Source organism: Macaca thibetana, chromosome 1 (assembly GCF_024542745.1).
Source record: "Macaca thibetana thibetana isolate TM-01 chromosome 1, ASM2454274v1, whole genome shotgun sequence".
NCBI classification, from domain to species: domain Eukaryota; kingdom Metazoa; phylum Chordata; class Mammalia; order Primates; family Cercopithecidae; genus Macaca; species Macaca thibetana.
In genome coordinates this window covers 117,471,399-117,487,985 of record NC_065578.1, presented here as the reverse complement: position 1 = coordinate 117,487,985, position 16,587 = coordinate 117,471,399, and the positions used below count along the sequence as shown (strand labels likewise).

Below are 16,587 nucleotides of genomic sequence, written 5' to 3'. Positions count from 1 at the left end.
CTGTCATTTAGATTTGGTTTCTAGGGAAATTCCTTCTGAATTTCAACTTGGGAGATTCGGAAAATATTTATCCCTTCTTCTTTCCCAGGCTGAAACAGAGAGAGGACTCCTTGTTTCCTGACACTGAGACGGCATCCACAACAAAAACCAAGGTAGATCCCAAAGAGAAGCGAGAGGTCAGGAGAGGAGATAGAGAAAGGGAGGTTTCTGACTAATATGGGAAATTAAGTAGAAGCATTAGTGTCTAGAATAAAATAAAACAGTCATGGAGATTTTATATGTGTGAGTTGGTGTTTATCAGAGGCCCTCAGCACAACTTTATTACAAGTTACTGGTGAAATAGATTTATAAGGGCAATGGAGAAGAGGGAGGAGGAGGCGGAGACGGAGGAGGGAGAGGGGGAGGAGGGGGAGGAAGGGAAAGGAATAAAGAAGGAGAAATGAAAATGAAAACTTAATATTTACTGAGTTTATATGTGCTAAGCACTGTAATAATGTTACTTTTACCAAGGCATCCTACAATCTGTTTTTGGCACTATGGGTAAATGGTGTTTTTCATAGTATATGTAAAAATATTTATTGAAGTGAGAATCAGTAATTTGGTCTTCTTTTTGGTGAGTGTATCCCTGTGAAAACTTACAAAAAGAGTTTTCTCATTGTACCCGCCAACCATAATCAGAATCAGGATTTTAACCAAAATCATGGTGACAATATGCAATATATGAGGAGGGAGTGACTAACTCAATTTCAGAGCTGCAACATTCTGAATTGGATATTTCAGCTGAACTTAAGTGTTATGAATTTCTGCAAAGTAAAGTTTCAGAACTCTTATTTATCTCAGATTGAATCCCAATTAGCAAGAACTATATTGTGTAAGTACATTTCTTTTCAGATAAATACCTGTCTTAAGGCTCTAATGAAAATGCAAAGGGTAAGTAAAGTAAAAAATATATATTCACTTCCTGTAAAACTGGGAACATTCTGAATTTGAACTTGGGGGTTTGAAAATATCTGTCCTCTCTCCTTTCCTGAGCTGCTAAATAGAATCTAATAAGTATATAACTATTCGTATTACAGTTGTGATTTACAAGTATTTCAGAACAGATACTTCTACATCAAAGTTTCAATGGACACTGGTAATGCAACTCATTGATAAAAGTCAGGTATTTCTTGTTTAAGAAAGTTTGACAGAGGTTGAATAGAGATCTTCGATTATTCCATACTATGCCTGGATATAAATGCAGAAGCAAAAGGCAATTATAAAGGGAATCTGAATCAAGACAAAATTAGTTTCCTCTTAGCCAACCAAAGAAAATCCAAAAAGCTCCCAGATATTCCTCCACTTGGTTGCTACAACTAGTCTTTCTGTTTTGAAAATCTAAGCCCTAGTACCTTCCTCCTCTTGCTTTTCGTACTTTTCTTTTCTGCTCTCTCCTACTTCAAAATGCTCAAGAAATGCAACACAGAGTCATTATACCACCAGCAACCCATTCCATCTCCTTCTAACTACCCTCCTTCATATTTCTTACTGCATTGTTTGTTTCTCAAAGGCAATGTAGAGCCCAATACACCAAAAAAAAAAAAAAAAGAATAAATCCAGGGTGTAGTTCCACTCAAATCTGCATTTTTATATCTATATTTTTCCCACACTAAGTGACTTTGTACAGTTTGTTGCTTAGTAATGTGTGACCTTTGACTAAAGGATTTCCTCTGCCCCACATATGTGCTCAGTATCCCTCTCTCATTTGGTAGATAATGTCTTTGATTGCAATGGCATTTATGCCATGCTGAGATTTATTCAATCTCAGTCTCAGAAGATCCTTCTGTTGTATTTCAGCTTATATGAGTTGTCTAAGTTTTGAGAGGGAGGGGATTAGGGTTAAGGACCTTGGGCTCTTCCTAGGAATATTCCTATGGTTGAATTTTGTAGATATTTTACCACCTTATATAGGTTCCCTCCCTTATATCCAAGTATTTCTATCATTGGACAGAATTCCTTCATTTTTGTGTTAGAGAAGCAAAGAATAAAAATCAATTTAAGGAAAAATAAATTCATGCAAACAGATACACATTAAAATATACATATATTCTTGGGTGTTATAAATACACGTAAGGCTGCAAATATTGAAGCAAAATTATCAGACTTTCACCAGTTGGTCATAGAAATTCTTTAATGTGGGGATAATTAATTTAAAAGGAAAGCAGTTACATTCTGTTTCATAGTTTTATTGTTTCATTTTTAAAGCTGCCTTGTCAAGGATAGATAATTTGAAGAAAGATTATAAAATTTATGTTTCTGACAGCATGATACACTCAATACAATGAACAACGTTCTTATTACAAAATATGTTATGATTCTGAATAAAATAATTTTAAAAAATATATAATTGAGCTGATAAGTACGGAAGGGAATTCATCAAAGGCCAAAAGACAAAGTGAAAGCAGGAAAACAGAAAGGTAAGGAAGCATCAAAATAACCATGAGCTTCCATTCTGACAACCCTGAGGAAAGTAGAGGGACTAGAGACAATGGCCATAGCCTCTACACATAGGTGATCTATAGCAGGCTCCCACACAGAGCTGCGACCTAAAGGAGTATACCCTTAGTAAAATGGAAAACTGAGATACACACATACATAAATCCCACTCTGCAGACAATGACAGCAAAGAAATGTGCTTGTCCCAGCTCCGGAGCAGAGTGAAAAATAAATGTTTCCCGAGATTTCAAGCCCACCTTCACACAGGTTTGTAGTAAGTGGTCCATAAAACTTCAGATCAAAAATTAGCATACACATATTCATGAGAGAAAGACACCTTTAATCCAGGCCTCAAATATTTCATTAATATTAACTTATAGAAAATAATAATAAAATGCACAAGGAGACATCAGTCCTTGAATAACAGTAGAAACAACAAAGATATATTCAAATACACCTAATGCTTCTAACGGTAGAATTATCAATTAAGAATATAGAGTAAGTATGCTTAAAATGTCAAAAGAAATAAAAGAGAGCATTAAGTGGATCAAGGAGTAAGATACTCTCTAAACAAAGTACCAGGTAGACTTGAAAGAAGTGAATCATATAGATGTACAAGAGCTGAAATTTTTAAAACAAATAATTAAAATACAATAAAATGTTAAACAGCAGATTAGACCTAGATAAAGAATTCAAAGAACATCATTTTAAAAAACTAATCATAATACAATTAAATAGAAATCAAAATTAAATATATAACTTGGGGAAACACACACATTTGAAAACAAAATCAATATGCTAATAATTCATGGGTCAAAAAATAAATTACAGTGAAAATTAGAAATTGTAAAGCACTAAACAATAATACATGCTCTGTATATTAATGCTTGTAATGTGAAGCCAAAGTAGCAATTAGAGGGAAATATGAAGGCTTAAATTATTATATTACCAAATTTAAAAAGGCTAAAATCAATGTGCTAAGCATTCAACTTTATAAATTTGAGAACAGAATATAGAAAATAAAAGTAAGGAAATAAAAAAGGGCAAAACATAATGAAACAGAAAACAAACACACAATAGAGAGGATCAAACAAGCCCAAAGTTGTTATTAGAAAGACTACTAAAATTGATAAATTTCTAGAACGTTTACTCAAGAAAAAAGAAGGCAGGTAAATATAACGATCTTCAGAGTGAAGGAGATATAATGATAGATTTTCAATGAACAGCAAAGAAAAGCATTAAAATCATTAAAGCATGAAAAGCATGAAAATATTTTCAGTAAACAGAAAAGAAAAGCATTAAAATCAGAGGTACCGTACAGTTTTGCATCAGTAGAGATTGTCTTCCTAAGAAACTAACACAGGGCCTCCAATTCCAGATAGCAGTAGGTGATGACAAATCCCATATGAATTTATATGTGAGTGGCAATCGTAAGATGCCACCCCAAACAAAGCACCTTGGTAATACCCTATCATTCTTTACATAATTGTATACTCACAAATGAGATGTGAGCTTTCAAATGTGCAACACAAATAGGGGGTGTAATACTCTTATTTAGCATCTAAGCCACTCTTCTGCTGCAGTGTTTTAATGAAAGGTGAAAATCCCACAGGGCAAAGAGCTGACAGAGGAGAAATGAGGGTAGAGAGGAAAACAGATGATCAATAGAAGGTAGTACAGTCTTGGAAATGGGAGAATGGACTATGGTGGGAAAACGCAGAGGGATATGGAAATAGGCTATTGTGATCCACGTCATTCCTTGGTAGTACCAAAGAACTAAAGTAAAAATGTAACATGTAAATGGATTCTAAGCTACATGAGAGTAGGGATAGTATCCACCAGGCTCTCTAATCCTTAGTGCTGAGCACAGGGCCTGGCATATAACAGACACTCAACAAAATTTGCTGAATGAATCAATAAGTGAATGAATGAATAGCTAATAAAATATTAGCAGGCTAGAAGGAACCATGTGGTACTGGATTAGAGTGGGAAATATTAGTGTGAACTCATATTTACCTTAATGTAGACACAAATAGATAAAGAAGTAATTTTGTGTATATATATATATGTGCGTATACATGGGTTATTTCTTAAATCTGTCCACTGAGAGGGCCTAGAAACAAAAGATACTCCAGTAGCAAAGAGCATGTTCAACCATTCTCCAGGGAAGGGAATCAGGGCTCCTTGGAAAATTGGCTGCTTCAAGGGCAGGGTCAGGTAATATGCAAGATGAATGAGCCTGAAGCATCTGTAGTGCCAGAAAATAATGAAGAAAAATCTAATAAGGGGGTATATTGAGGAGACACAGAGCCAATTAAAAGACCTCTCAAATATCAAAGCTAGGGCAACTGACTGAACAATAAAATAAATAAATATTATACTACATTTGGAATACAACCCAAAGCATAAACATTCATGAGTCATTACTGAGGCAAGCAAATGACTAAATAAATAAATTAATGAGGTAGAAAATTTCCCATACAGAACAATTTCAAGTTATTTATGTATGAATAGATACTACCCTGCCAAAGGATGTTGGAGTGTAACTTCCCATACCTTACGTGTGAGCTGCACATAGTGACTTCCTTCCCAAAAACACAGTCAGGAAAGGTACGGGGTGGGGAGTAACTTTGTAGAGAAAAAACCTAATAAACGACCTCAGCCAGGACATCAAGGTTAACATCATCGATGATAATTCATATAAATAGCATTACCCTTGACATGATGTTAGGAGAATGGCACTTCACATCTTTGGTCTTTTTCTCCTATCTTGTAACTCCAGGCTAAGCATGAGAAACACTTCACAAATTATCATACCACCTCAAAATCGTCAAGGTCATCAAAAACAAAGTTTGAGAAATTGTCAGTCTGGAGGAGCCTAAGGAGACAAGACTTCTGAATGTCATGTGGCATTCTGGGTGGGATCCTGGAACAGAAAAAGGACATTGGGTTAAAACTATTAGTTAGCATATCAATATTAGTTCATTTGTTGCAACAAATATACCATACTAATTTAAGATGTTACCAATAGGGGAAACTGGATGCGGATACATACAAACCCTCTGCACTATCTTTGAAACTTTACTGTAAATCTACAACTATTCTAAAATCAAACATTTATTTTTAAAATATTAGCTAACATTTATCAAGGGCTAGTATGTGCTGTGAACTGTTCTAATCACTGATAGCTACTACTTTCACCTTCATGACAGTCCTATAACACAAACATAATTATTCTCATTTCATTTTTAAAAACAAAACAAAAAAGTGAAGCAAAGAGGGATTGAATAATTTGCTCAAGGTCATCAAACAGCCAGCAAGGAGTGGGGCAGGGAATTGAACCCAGGAGAAAGAATGTTGATTTTTCTCAAGGGCACAAGATGCCCTCTGAAAGTGCCTCTCAGGTCTATGATTGGATTCTCCCATTTTTAATTAGCCTCCTGTGTTGAAGAAGGACTATATGACAAGTTGAACAGCTAATATCAGGAGGAGTTTTAGAAACTGTGATAACAAATAGCTTAATAGGGTTTCAAACGACGACCAGACTGAACGGGGAGGGAGAAGAGATTATGCGTATAAATGTGAGTAACTTAAGCTTTATAAAAACAATTTCAATAAAATGAGGAATTTACTTAGTGGGATAAAATTGGCAACGGTTATTACCCAAAAGTATAGTAGCGGAAAATGGCCACACTCTAAAGGATTAAGACAGCTGGCTCAGGTGAAGTGCATACAGTTATGCAAAAATAATCGTAAAAGTTTTAAAATATGGATGATTAGCAAATTGTGTAATTTGATTTTGAACAAAAATGGAAGCCTAAAGATTATAACCAGCTTTAAAAAAAAAAAAAAAAAAAGAAAGAAAAGAAAAGAAAGAACCATGGGAGCATAAAGAAGCCACTGCTATTTACAAAACAAAAAGTAAAGCACCAAAATCAAAGCATAACACACAAAGAATAAAGTTTTGTTTTGCTTAGTACAGTACAGAGTTGAAATATAAGAAAGAGCCAATAAAGCTGTTATTTGGGTGGGCAGAGTTAGAAACAGTTGGCTCCCATAAAGGAAATGGCAGAAGACCTGAATAGATTCATTCAGAAGTGGAAGGAGACAGAGAGACCAGCCCACACCACCACCTTTAGAAGCATTATTTGTTCTGCTGATAGATTTGTGCACTGGCTGAAATTTTGTTTTTGAATGAGTCTTTTCTTATCGTTTTCCTTTGCTTCCTAGTGTCTGACTTCAAGTGCTTTCTTTTTTTCTCATATTCTTTACTTATACTCATTTTTGTCAATCAAATGGTAAAACCTTTGTTGGAAGTTTTCTGAGAATGTGTATTTGAAAGCGGACAGAAATGCAATATAGGGTCTTTTCCTCAGTATAACATTATCCTTCCTCCCTTTTCAGACTGACATATTCACAAAACACGCTTAAAGTAGATTTTAATAGGATGATTTCCTTCCTATTACATTTTAAAACTTAAAAGATACCAGTGTTGTGAAAATTTCTTTATATTGTGCATAGAGGCCAGTGCTCACTGATACCTTTAAAAAATTGAAGGCCTGGATGGGCGCGGTGGCTCACGCCTGTAATCCCAGCACTTTGGGAGGCCGAGACGGGCGCATCACGAGGTTAGGAGATCTAGACCACCCTGGCTAACACGGTGAAACCCCGTCTCTACTAAAAATACAAAAAATTAGCCGGGCGTCGTGGTGAGTGCCTGTAGTCCCAGTCACTCCAGAGGCTGAGGCAGGAGAATGGCGTGAACCCGGGAGGCAGAGCTTGCAGTGAGCCGAGATTGCACCACTGCACTCCAGCCTGGACAACACAGCAAGACTCCACCTCAAAAAAAAAAAAAAATCGCAGGCCAGGCGCGGTGGCTCACGCCTGTAATCCCGGCACCTTGGGAGGCTGAGGTGGGTGGATCACAAGGTCAGGAGATTGAGACCATCCTGGCTAACACGGTGAAACCCCATCTCTACTAAAAATACAAAAAATTAGCCAGGCGTGGTGACAGTCGCCTGTAATCCCAGTTATTTGGGAGGCTGAAGCAGAAGAATGGCATGAACCCGGGAGACGGAGCTTACAGTGAGCCGAGATCCTGCCACTCCCACCTGGGCAACAGTGCCAGACTCCCTCTCAAAAAAAAGAAAAAATATTACAAATATTAAAATGTATATAATAAAAACTGTGTATTGTAATAGATATGATTTTGCCAGCTTAAACAATTTAAACAAAATTATTATTTTTACATTTTAGGGATATATAATAGTTGTACATATTTCTAAAGAATATGATATTTTGACACAAGCATATAATGTGTAATGATCAAATCAGGGTAATTGGGATATCTATTACCTCAAATACTTGTCATTTATTTGTGTTGCAAACATTCCAATTCCAATCTTCTAGTACTTTTGAAATATAAAATAAATTAACTATAATTGCCCTATTGTGCTACCAAACACTAGATTTCATTCCATCTAACTGCATTTTTGTACCCACTGACCATCGCCTCTTTATTCCCCACCCATCTCTATTACCTTAATCAGTATCTGGTAACCATAATTCTACTCTTTATCTCCATGAGATCAATCTTTTAGCTCCCACATATAAGTGAGAATATATAATATTTATCTTTCTGTGCCTAGCTTATTTTGCTTAATATAATGTCCTCCAGTTCCATCCATGTTGTTGCAAACAACAAGAGTTAATTCTTTTTTATAGCCAATTAATATTTAATTGTGTAAATGTACCCCATTTTCTTTATCCACCCATCCATTGATGGACACATGTTGATTCCATATGCTGACTATTGTGAATAGTGCTGCAATAAACATGGGCGTGAAGACATCTCTTTAATATACTGATTTCCTTTCTTTTGGATATATACCCAGCAGTGGGATTGCTAGATCATACAATAGTTCTATTTTTAGATTTTTGAGGAACCTCCATACCGATCTCCATAATGTCTGTACTAATTTACATTCTCACCAACAACGTACGAGAGTTCATCTTTCTTTAGGTCCTCACTGGCATCTGCTATTTTTTGTCATTTTGATAAAGCCATTTTAACTGGGGTGAGATGATGTTTCATTGTGGCTTTGATTTGCATTTCTCTGATGGTTAGTGATGTGGAACAATTTTTCATATACCTGTTGATCATTTGTATGCCTTCTTTTGAGAAATGTCTATTCGGATCTTTTGCTCATGTTTTAATCCAATTATTTGGAGTTTTTAATTTTTAATTTTTTTTTGGCTATTGAGTAGTTTGTGTTCCTTATATAGTCTAGCTATCAATCTCTTGTCATTTAAATAGTTTGCATATATTTTCTGTCATTCTGTGGGTTGTCTCTTCACTATTGACTGTTTCATTTGCTGTGCAGAAGCTTTTTAACTTGATAAGATCCCGTTTATCCATTTTTGCTTCTGTTGCCTGTGCTTTTGAGGTCCTACTAAAGAAATCTTTGCCTAGGCCAATGTTCCAAAGCATTTCTCCATTGTTTTATTCTAGTGGTTGTCCAGTTTTCCCAGCACCATTTATTGAAGAGACTGTCCTTTCTCCAGGGTATGTTTTTGCAGCCTTTGTTGAAAATAAGTTAACTGTAAATGCATGAATTTATATCTGGGTTCTCTATTCTGTTTCATTGGTCTGTGTGTTTCTATGCCAGTACCATGTTGTTTTAATTACTATAACTTTGTAGTTTAGTTTGAAGTCAGGTAATGTAATATTAATACCTCTGTCTCTGTTCTTTTTTGCTTGGGGTTGCTTTACAGCAATTCAGAGTCTTTTGTGGTTTCATATAAATTTTAGGAATTTTTTTTCTATTTCTATGAAGAATGCCACTGGTATTTTGATAGGGATTGCACCGAATATTTAGGTTGCTTTGGGTAGTACGGATGTTCTAACAATATTAATTCTTTCAGCCCATAAATCCACCACTTATCAAACTATTAGAAATGTAATTTTTTAAAAAATTCACTCTTAAAGATCAGTTTGACCCAAGAACAGTAGGAAAAATTACCTGCATAGGAAATGCATTCCAGTGAATGTAACTAAAGTAGAGTAGCTAACTACTGCTGACCTTTTTTTCCCTAAATCCAGCAAGCATTTTTCAGTCTTTCTCACTTGACCTCTCAGTAGCATTTAACACTGCTGGACACTCCCTCATTTTAGAAATGCTCTCATCCCATCCTTTGGCTTCAGTGCCACACCTGTTTGGTCGCATATCTATTTTCTTCCTCACAACCACAGTCTCCTAAAGGTTCAGATCTAGGTTCTGCTCCCCTGCTCACTTGGTGGTCTCTCTGGGCAAACTCAACCTCATATGCTGATGATTCACCCCTGTCTATCCCTGCTGTGAGCACCAGGCCCACATATCCAATTGCCTGAGACATCTGGATGTCTCAACGGTACACACACTGAACGTGTCTAAAACCAAAATCATAATTTCCTCACCTGCCACTCAACCCCTCCAGAACCTTCTTTTTCTAGTATTCCCATCCCTCCAAATGGCAACACCAGTCAACTGAGAAATACAATTTTATTTAATCAGATAAACATTGTCTTACCATGAGACGAACATAGTATAAAATACTAAGAAAGAACATTTTATAGCTATTAGGTAAGCAAATGATCTATGAGCTTGAAAATTGGGTCCTACTGAATGATAACCCCTTCTCAATAAGTGGGGCACTATGGTATCCTACAGCCTTTGGTTGGGGTTCCCTCCATAACAGGATATTATACAAAAATTGGAATCTAGCAAAGCAAAATTAATTCATGGAACTATGGATTGGCATACATGGTAAGATAGAAAAAGGTAACACAGTTGCATTTAACATTTACAAGATCATAGTCAGACACAAACTTCCTAGGAAGTCATTTGGAAATCTTCCTAGTGGTATCCTGCATTTTTTTTTGAAGAAGGCTGAGGGTTAGGCTGGAAAAATGAATGAGAAGTTGAAGAAGGATGGGTAAGAAAAGTGGTGGACACCACTCTTCACCTAAGCCTCATATACAGTGCTACCAGGTCCTCAAAGCCCAAGTACCAATCATCTGTTCTCTCCAAAAGATTGCTCCATGATCTGGCATAATATTACTTGGTGTCATCTGTTAGACTGGAGTAGGTTTACCTCAACTATAGCTTTTACCTTGTATACAACAAAAAGAAAGTTATTATTTAACATAGAACACATTTATAAGTAACAGACATCTGATAAAACATTAAGAAATCAAACATTTAGGTAAGCATTTAGAGAAATGAATTACATGAGTTATGGATTTTGAAATGGTTCCCTAAGGATTCAGGGCAAATCCCTTCACTGAAGATATTAAAATTAGATTCAAAGAAGGACTTGAGAGAACACTAGAGTGAAAACTCCCACACTAATAAATATGAAACAGATGAATTTTAGCTTTGTCTATTTTTACTATGTACAGCGGTTATTTTTCTGATTCATTAAATGTAGATTCAGTATTCTAAACTCTCTCACTACAAATAACATAAAAATTAAATCAACAACACTTAATTATGGTTCCAGACACTTACAGATATATGACAAGACATTCAAGGCCAAAACTATAAACTCCAAATACTGCTTTTATCATTGACAGAAACTGAGGGTTCTTAGGGAAGTTCTTCTCTGGAAAGGGATCTACTCCCAGGCTCCCCAGAATTCACACGGGATTACAAACTGCAAGCACTGCAGCTGATTTTAATTGCCACAGTGATGCATAGGGAGAGATGTGATATCTGGAGTAACTGGCTTCTAAACAATGAGGGGCTTTAAAGATTAAAGTCAACACTTTAAATAGCACTCAAAAATAAATAGGAAGCTAATGCTGACCATAGAATGCAGGTATAATATTCTCCATATGCTTTGGACCCTGTAGCTGAAAGACACCTAGCCCTCTGTATCACATACAATAAAAACTCAAAGACAGGGCATTATAGCACTCTATTTTGAAGGTCAGAAATGCAAAGATCATGATGTGAACAAGACATATGTATACCGAGAGGTGTTCTTGGATGTAAGATACCAACCAGAGAAATCAGTAGACATCTGTGAGACCTTCTTCACCCAAGGCAAGTTGGTTGCTGCAGCTAAATGGATTTCGAATACCTGGCATCCTGGCCTAGAAGTGAATTGGTCCATAGTTCCCGATGTTACCTGACAACAATGGAAATACTGGATGCATCAATAGTTGGCTAAACCTTTCAAGTATGAAAAGTAATATGACTGACTTCACACCTGAGTAAGAGTGAATTATAAGATCAAACCATAATACTTGAAGAAATAACCTATTCAGTAATCATAGCCTAAAGACATCGTGCATCTCTAAAAGTGGACAGTCTTTGGTAAACTAAACATATCAAAAGCAAACTCATACTGGAAAAACTAAATCAAACAAACCAGGAGTAACCCTGCCAATGTGAAAGAAAATTCTCCAAATAGTATAGTTTTGCTTTAGTCACTGACATATGGGAAAATTTATGTAGTAAAGTATATGCTTATAACGTTTCAACTTATATTTAGTGGGGGAAACAATTTATTATACCAAAAAAGCATAAATGTATGACAGATGGTAACGCTTTTTTTCTGTTCTTGGCAGGGTCCTTTTTTGGCTGGATGACTTTTGCTACTTAAAACTATGAACATTGTCATTCACACCTATTTTCTGAAATTAAACAGACCAATTCTATGATGAAACCCCTTATAAATTTAGTTACCGTATAATATCTTCCCATTTTGTATCATAAATTATCTAGAGTACCACTTTCCCTAGAATAATGGAAAAGGCCAAAACTGGGCAAAAAGCATTCTGTAATAAAACCTTTATTTTAAACTCCTTAAATCCATTTTGGAAAACTTTCTATATTTAATTGTATTCTGGTAGGACTTTACCAAGGAAACTATAAAAGATTATATTAGAAATACACTCTTCCATTCTGAAATATTTATTTTTAGCTTTTAAAATGTTCAATCCCTTTAAATCATTTTCAAAATTATAAATTATGTATATGGATAGTTAGGCGATGGATCTAGTTGGTTTATCTTCTGAAAAATAGGAACAATTTTTCCTAAGTATAGGTGATATAAGACTAGTACGTTGTATTACTTAAATATGCAAACCGTTTGTTTAAAGTAAGACATTTATTTACTAGATAAAGGAGTGAAAGAATGTACTGTATATGCAGATGGAAAACAAGGTAAAGGGTGAGATTGAGATCTCACTTGATGCAGGGGTAGTGGGGAGGCAGGGGTTAGATCTTCCTGCCTCTCACAGTGGCCAGCATTGTGTATTGCTCCTTGAAAGTTGTTCTCTCAGGCAGTTTCAGAAAGGCTAGCTGGTGTTAGATTTATTAACAGGTGACTCTCCGATGAAAATGATAAAAAAATGTTAGGGTCGTTACGGTAACCCTGGCTGATATAGCAAACCCCAGTACTTCAGCTGCTTCAAGAAAAACGTTTAATTCTCACCTACATAATAGTCCCAAGTAAATGCTTTTGGTGGGAGAAGCAGGATGATCCTCAGGGGAAGGGGAGACCTCTGTGTCGCAGCAATCATTCAGAGATTCAAGGTTTTCAAAGCCACCCCAATATCAAGAAAAAAGGGTATGAACAATGCTGGGAGACATTTTTCAAGGCCAGGCTTGGCTAGAACTGAGTCACATGTTCATATCTAAGAATAAGAAAGGCCAAAAAAATGTCTGACTCCCATATTAGGAGAAAAGAAAATGTTTGATGAACAACTGGATAGTTTTTGTCACAATAAATATTGCAAACATCTTATTGCTGCCAATATTGTGGTTGGACAGCTATCACTTGTAAAAAAAATGGCGAGTGACACTATCTCTGCAATTTTTAAATAACACTTAATTTTAGTTTTTTTTCTGCTTATTCCATTTTTTCCCTTTCTTATCTGCAACCTATTTTATTAATCATCTGCTAGTGATTTGTCAAAACTGATTGCAGGTAATGGTTTATTTTGAAGTGTGCATTCACATTCAAGAAGAAAGAATATTAGTAATGTAGCGTGACATGCACAAACAGCTAGTTAAATTTTTTGTAAAATATCCTGGAATACCAACAAACTTTTTACTACCTTTTAATAAAAAGGCAGGACTTTTTTTCCCCCAGTTTAAAACTAGGAGAAGAACTTGATCAAAATTTAGAATGATCTAATTAATGATTTGGTAGATTTTTTTTTTTTTTTTTGGTCTGGAAGAGACTCAACTTTATTTTCTAGCCATAATACAAAGAAAATTTTCATCTTACAAATGCTAAAACAATTTCGGTGAAGAACAAAATTTTGGAGAAAACGCTATGAAAAGTAATCAATAGCAGCCTAGGTGTTGTTATAGAGACTCTCAGGAAAATCCTTTTCTGGCAGATCTCTCTCTGGCATCACCATGCATCAGTTATTTTATTCTCATGACAAAAGAGGGCTTCCAGATATAAATTATCTAGCTTATGGTTAGGCTGCCATAGGATCTATCTATTCCCTCCCAAGAAGATGAACTGCATTTATTCCAGCAAGAAATAAAAACTTGTAATTTTCGGTAAAGTTTCTGTGAAAGACTGTTTCTAGAAATTGTTTTCCTTTAATGGTCCCTTGGTATCCACAGGGAATTGGTTCCAGGACCCCTCACATTCTCCGATAGAAAAATGTCTGATATTCAAGCCCCTTAATAATGTGTCTGGAGCTGGCATGAAGCTGCGGACCTTTGCGGTGTTACAGCTCTTAAAGATGGCAGGGACCTTGGCGGGGCACGGTGGCTCACGCCTGTAATCCCAGCACTTTGGGAAGCTGAAGCAGGCAGATCACCAGGTGAAGAGATCCAGCCCATCCTGGCTAACATAGTGAAATTTCGTCTCTACTAAAAATACAAAAATTAGACTAGTGTGGTGGCTGGCGCCTGTAGTCCCAGCTACTCCAGAGGCTGAAGAAGGACACTGGCCTGAACCCAGTCTGCCTCTGCTGGGAGGCAGAGCTTGCAGTGAGCCGAGATCCACCACTGCATTCTAGCCTGGGTGACAGAGTGAGACTCCATCTCAAAAAAAGAAAAAAAAAAAGAAAATGATGGCAGGGACCCAAAGAGTGAGTGGTAGCAAGGTTTGTTGTGAAGAGGAAAGAACAAAGCTTCCACAGCATTGAATGGGACCCAGCACAGTTGCTACTGTTGGTTGGTGGTGGACAGCTTTTATTCCCTTATTGTCCTCGCCCATGTTCCATTTCTGTCCTATCAGAGTGCCCTTTTTTCAAGCCTCCCTGTGATTGGCTACTTTTAGGATCCTGCTGATTGGTGTGTTTTACAGAGGGCTGATTGGTGCGTTTTACAGAGCACTGACTGGTGGATTTTACAATCCTCTTACTAGCTACAGAGTGCTGATTGGCGCTTTTTTACAGAGCGCTGATTGGTGCATTTTACAATCCCCTTACTAGCTACAGAGTGCTGATTGGTGCATTTTACAATCCTAGCTACAGAGTGCTGACTGGTGCATTTTACAATCCTCTTGTAAGACAGAAAAGTTCTCCAAGTCCCCACTGGACCCAGGAAGTCCAGCATGGCCTGGTATTTGCATATAACCTATGCACATCCTCTCCTACACTTTAAATCATATCTAGATTATTTATAATATCTAATATTACGTAAATGCTATAAAATAGTTGTTATGCTGTATTTTTCTTTATTTGTATATTTATTTATGTTTTAATATTTTGGATCCAAAGTTGGTTAAATCCAGGGATGAAGAACTGTGATGATGGCAGGGCTGACTGTATCTGTATTAAAGAATTAGGGTGTAAACATAAACTTCCTTTCATGGTCCAAATTGTGAACAAAAGTTGAAGTGTCATCATTAAAACTGCCCCCCAAATGAAAAAGGATGCTAGTGGCTGGATATCACTATCCCCCTTCCCTCAATTTAGTCCTCAAAGAAATTAAAAGGGTTAGCAATTAAAAGGTTTAGAACATCCCCCTGTGGAAGGTTACCCATTCATCAGGTTGTGCCCAGTGAAATTAAGTTTCCGGCTTGCATCACCTGACTCATCTGGGCCATTGGGATAACTGAAGCATCTTACCTCTAGGCAAAGTGCAGGGTCTTAATGGCTAGTTAAGCCCTGGTCAGTTCTGAATTTTATATGACTAAGGAGACAGCAAGGCACCTTTGGTTGCGCTCTGCCCCAGGGTGTCCTCAAATTTGTCTGACTGCAATAAAAAACAAAAGCAAATCTAGCTCCAGAAGGGGGTATCCCTCATTTTGGCAGGCCTAAAACAGTAGTAGACAGCAGTGTAGCAGTTATGCACACTAGATCTGTGACTCAGATAATCCTAGGATCTAATCTTGGCACCATCAATCAAACACTGTGGGAATTGGGATAAGGTGGTTGTGAGAATTAAATGAAATAATCTTGTATATAGCATATAACCAGTGCTCAAGAAACAATGGTTTTTATTACTATCATTATTTTGGGAAATTTGTCCAACCAGGATATTTTAGATATTGATGAGTGCAGGGTGGGAAAAAGGGGGGGAAAAAAAGAAATAGTCTACTTACCAATCAATAAAAGGCAGTTTAAAGGGCTGGAGCTGTTTGGGCAGAGAAGTATATTAATCCCACCTACAATTAGATAACGGGTCTCGTGGAAAGGTGATTGGACTTGTTTACTAAGGCCCCAGAGGCGGAGGCTGAACTAAGACCAGAGCAGAGGGTAGAGGTTAAGGAGAGACAAATTTGGCTTCATATAAGGAAGCATTTGGGGCAGATTAGAGCGGTTGGGAAAAAAAAAAAAAACGGCATGGGCTGCCTCCTGAAGGGGTCAGTGTTCCAATATTGGTTACTCAGGATCGGAAGAAATCTTGCTGGAGGAGTCCTGGATGGGATTCCAGAGATTTTGAGTTTCTAGACAACGCCTCAGACCGTAGAAGAACTTAGCCCGACCTGCCGAGGCCAGCCTCGTCCTGCCCTCCTCCACTTGTGCAGCTTTCCTGCTGAAAAGTCCTCACATTTGACCAGGGGACTGTGAACCCCGCCCTCAAGCTGCCGCGCGCTCTGAAACTCCGTTGCTGTGGAGACGGAAGCGGTTGACCCAAGGAGTCTGAACGG

At 37.0% G+C, this 16,587-nt stretch overlaps 1 long non-coding RNA gene across 1 annotated transcript; it reads right to left on the bottom strand.

The window, feature by feature from the left end:
- Positions 1–5,044: 5,044 nt before the first annotated feature.
- LOC126931156 (uncharacterized) lies at positions 5,045–16,535 on the bottom strand. Its single transcript, XR_007717780.1, has 3 exons — positions 16,039–16,535; positions 11,520–11,646; positions 5,045–5,401 (listed from the first exon to the last, which is right to left on the bottom strand). It is a non-coding gene; the product is annotated as an uncharacterized LOC126931156 (long non-coding RNA).
- Positions 16,536–16,587: the final 52 nt, after the last annotated feature.